This window comes from Macrotis lagotis, chromosome 1, assembly GCF_037893015.1.
Source record: "Macrotis lagotis isolate mMagLag1 chromosome 1, bilby.v1.9.chrom.fasta, whole genome shotgun sequence".
Taxonomy (NCBI): Eukaryota; Metazoa; Chordata; class Mammalia; order Peramelemorphia; family Peramelidae; genus Macrotis; species Macrotis lagotis.
Genome location: NC_133658.1, coordinates 267,584,799 through 267,589,825, shown reverse-complemented (window position 1 = coordinate 267,589,825; position 5,027 = coordinate 267,584,799). Strand labels below are relative to the sequence as shown.

The following is a 5,027-nucleotide window of genomic DNA, read 5'->3' as shown; positions in this document are numbered from 1 at the left end:
TGTGAACATAAATATAAATTGGGGGGAATCACTATAAAATACTCAGATTTATGGAAAAGAGGAAATTTTATGACCAAACAAGAAATAGAGAGGAAAACAGGAATTAAAATAGAAAATTTTTATTACATTAAATTTAAAATAAATTACAAAATAAAAACAGTGCAATTGAAATCATAGAAAGCAGGCTTGTGGGAAAAAATACAGCAAATTTCTCAGTCAAGGTTTCATTTCATATATATATATATATACATATATATATACATATATATATATGTATATATATATATGTATACATATATATAATTTCCCAAATGATTATTGATCAAATGATGTTGACAGGTAGTTTTCAGAAGACAAAATCGATGCTATCATCAAATTAAAAAAAATATGATCTACAATGCTAATAATTTTAAAACTGCAAATTTAAACATCTATGAAGTACCACCTCCTGTCAATCAGATTGGCTAACATGATAAAAAAAGTGAAATGTCAAATGCTTGATGGAATGTGGAGAAACAGCTATAACGATATAGTTTTGGTGAACTTTGTGTAGTCCAAATATTTGGGAGCACAATTTCGAAAGGTCCAATTTGCTAAAAACAGCATGCCCTTTGGCACAGTAATAACACTGTAAGATCTTTATCAAAAAAGTAATTAAATCTTTTTCCTTCCCTTCCTTCTTCCCTTTACCATTAGCCGTGGGGGGCACAGGTTGATTGTCTTATCTTAGAAGAAGTTAAGAGGAATTCTTCATCTTGAAATTCCCTATACCATTGATATCAACAATGTCTTCCAGACCATTTGAAAGTCCTCCTCCATACAGACCAGATGAATTCAAGTCATCTCATTATGCACCAGGCAATGACTTATACAATGGAGAGATGCATGTTCAACCAATGCTTTCTCAGCCAGCCTACTCTTACTATCCAGAAGATGAAATACTCCATTTCTACAAATGGACTTCCCCTCCAGGAGTGATTAGAATTTTGTCAGTGATTATTATTGTGATATGCATTGCCATCTTTGCATGTGTGGCTTTCACACTTGCCTGGGACAATGGCTATGGAAACCCCTTTCTGTGAGGTGGTCTAGGTGGCTACCCTTATGGAGGAAGTAGTGGCTTTGGAAGCTTCGGTAGCAGCTATGGCTATGGTTATGGTTACAGTTATGGCTATGGAGGAACTTATACTGACCCAAGGGCTGCAAAAGGCTTCTTACTGGCCATGGTGGCATTTTGTTTCATTGCTTCATTGTTGATATTTGTGACCAGTGTTATCAAATCAGGAATATCCAGATCAAGAATGTACTACTTAGTAGTAATCATTGTAAGTGCTATAATAGGCATTATGGTCTTCATTGCTACCATTGTCTACATAATGGGAGTCAATCCTACAGCACAAGCTTCTGGATCATTGTAGTCAGTTCAGATACATGCTCTCTGCAACCAGTTTTATGCACCTACATCAACTGGACTCTATGTGGATCAATATCTTTATCACTTCTGTGTGGTGGATCTCCAAGAGGCCATTGCTATTGTGCTGGGGTTTCTGGTTATTGTAGCTTTTGCTTTAATGCTCTTCTTTGCTGTGAAAACCCAAAGTAAGATGAACAGATATGATAAATCAAACATTCTATGGGACAAAGAAAATGTCTATGAAGAGCAGCCTCCTAATGTAGAGGAATGGGTGAAGAATGTGTCCATAGATGCACAAGAGGTACCTTCAGCTGCATCTGACTATGCAGACAGAGTTGACAGTTCCATGGTTTATTCCTCTAATGGCAAAATGAATGACAAACGACAGTATCCAGACTCTTCATACAAATCAACCCCGATACCAGAAGTAGTTAACGTGGTGCCAGTGACTTCACCTGTGGATGATTTCAGGCAACCTTGGTACAGTAGCAATGTCAACTTATCAGTTTCTACAAAGAACTCTCATGGGAAAGGATGTCCAAAAGAGCTGACCAGGACCACTATGAAACAGACTATACCACTGGAGGAGAATCATGTCAAGAACTAGAGGAAGACTTGGAGAGGGAGTACCCACCAATAACGTCAGACCAGCAGAGACAGCTTAATAAGAAAAAACTTTGACACTGGTATACAGGAATATAAGAGCTTACAAGAAGAAATTGATGATATCAACAAAGAGCTTTCCCACCTGGATAAAGAACTAGATGACTATCAAGAAGAAAGTGAGGAATACATGGCTGCTGCTGATCAATATAATTGACTAAAGGAAGTGAAAGAATCTGCAGATTATAAGAATAAGAAGAAATACAGCAAGCAGCTGAAAAGCAAATTGTCTCATATCAAAAAGACGGATGCAAATTACGATAGACAAAAAACATAGTCATTGACCAGATTGTGAAGTATATACCCTTGCCTTCTCTGCAAGCGACTTAACCAATGTTATCTGAAGACAAAATATCTTTGTAATTAATGAGAAGATATCTCTTTGTGACCTTATAAAGTTTTGGTAGCTTAAGCTAATTTAATTCAATGGCATCAGTGTTGATACCTTTTATAATATTTTTTGGTAACTCATCTTTACATTCTGACATTAAACTAGTATTACAGATCAAATATGTTTTGAAGATTTAAACCTTAATGAATGCTTCAGATATCACCAGTGCTATGACTTACACTCCAATCTCTTGTCTTCCCAACTGAACCTGTAACCTCATTAAAAAGCACTCTCTGCAATAGAGACACTACTGTTCTAGCTCACAATTCAGGTGAACTCCATATAGAGACTCTGAATATATTTAAAATGAAGTTCTTTGTCTTAAATATGTTCCCTTCAAATATGTATGCTGCATTCCAAACCACAGCCTCATTGATTTCTTCTGAATGGCTTGAAAATTTTTTATGAGTGGACTCTTTTCCTGAGCTGATGCTACTAACCAAAATTATGCAAAAATACCAAGTGTATGAAAATTTTTAAAGTGTATATATTTTCCTTTTTTAATCAGGGCATTTAGTCTCATGAGGATGTAAGTTAGAATTTTTGCCGTGTATTTTTGAATGACTCATTCACTTGTTATGATTTACATGTTTTTTAACCAATTAGATGGTCTGTATAATAAAATAAATTACTTTTGTAAAAAAATAATTAAAGAAAAAGAAAAAACCCTGCATTTATACAAATATTTATAGTAAATCATTTTGTGTTGACAAAAAATTAGTAGAAGAGACTGCCCATCAATTGGGATGTAGCTTAGAAAGTTTGGTTAATGTGATCAAATATTTTTGTCATGATACAAAATAATGGAATTGCTTTCAGAAAAATCTGGAAAGGGAAATGAACTGATACAATGTGAAATGAGAGCAGGTGAATATTGTACCTAGTAGCAACAACATTATAATGAATTTTTTATTGATCCTCTACAGTGAGAGTTAGCTACTCTGAGAAATACAATGAGCCAACATCATTCTAATAGACTCAAGATAACAAATGTTATCCACTTTCAGAGAGATGGCTTCTAAATGCAATTTGAAGAATATTGTTTTTCACGTTCTATTTTTCTCTCTTTGGAAGAAACTTATATGACTGATTGGCAATAAACAAATAAACAAAAACAAAAATAAACAAAAAAATAAACAAATAAACAAAAACATAATATCTGTTTGCAGATTGGCAATATATTTTGCCTAACTTCAAATGTACAATAGTTATCATTGATTGTCTTTTCAATAGGTTCAAGCAGATAAATGGAAAGTGAGAGAGAATTCTAAATTGAAAATATTATTTAAAAATTAATGTTAATTCACTTATACAGAAAGATTCATAGCATCTCTCTTTATGGTAGCAAGGAATTGGAAATCAAGGGAATGTCCATCAATTGGAGAATGACTTAATAAACTGTGGTATATGTGATGGAATACTATTGTTCTATTAGAAATCAGAAGGGATGGGAATTCAGGGAAGCCTGGAAGGATTTTTGCATGAACTAATGCCAAGCAAGATGAGCAGAACCAGAGCATTACACACTCCAACAGCAACATGGGGTGATGATCAACCTTAATGGACTTGAACTTAGGTTCTTCTGAATTGAGGACGGGTCCTCTATCCACTGCTTCACTTAGTTGCTTGGAAAGTATTATTTTGATACCCATTTTAATTTAGTTCTTGTTTGTCATATTAGTTTAACATCCTTGAATTTGTTTTGTCACATTTTGAAAGGCAAAAAAAATCAAGCTTGGTTTTCTTTTTCGGAATTCTTCATATAATTATTTTTAGTGAATGCGTATTTCCTTTAATATTTAAGATTAAATTTACACAGTGTGGCAACTTGTTTGTTACTTGAGCCTCTTTATTTTAAGGAAGACATTATTCAATTCCATCCTGGGGTTTCTAGTAGGTGTAGATTAGTCTTTTATTAAAATTTCTTTCCTTTAAGCTTGGAGATCTTTTTCTTGATTTCTTGCAGAATTAATTCTTTTTCTTTCCAATTGGTCAATTTTCCCCCCTTTATGTCTTGAAATTTGCATCTTAGGTTTTCTTCTTCTTCTTCTTCTTCTTCTTCTTCTTCTTCTTCTTCTTCTTTTTCTTCTCCTACCCTTTCTTCCTTCTCTCCTTTTCTTCTTTTATTTTCCTCTGTTTGTGCTTCTTCTTTTTGTTCCTGTTTGTCCTCCTACTTCTTCTGTCTTTTTATTAACACTATGTCTTCTGGGGTAAGTTGTGATCCAAAACTTGTTCCTATCAATCCTATTTTCATGATGAAGGTTTTACTTATAAAAGAAACATGTTTTCTTTAATATTATTCAATTTTTGACCCTCTTCTTCCAAAATGCCTTTACTTCCATGTCTTTTCATTCTCAGTTGTATTCCCTTTAGTTTCTTTAATGAGACTCACCACTGTAAATTCACATTTTTCTATTCTTCCAATTATTTCTGTTATTCAGGAGATAAATGCTATAGTCACAATTATTTCATTTTAAAATATTCATATCTTTCCATAATTTCATTCTATCTTGAGAATCTAGAGAGTCATCTGCCTCCTTATATTTCTCCTTTGTATTT

General features: G+C 33.6%; 1 pseudogene; it reads left to right on the top strand.

Moving 5' to 3' along the window:
- The first annotated feature begins 746 nt into the window (after positions 1–746).
- LOC141516120 (occludin pseudogene) lies at positions 747–2,440 on the top strand (annotated as a pseudogene).
- Positions 2,441–5,027: the final 2,587 nt, after the last annotated feature.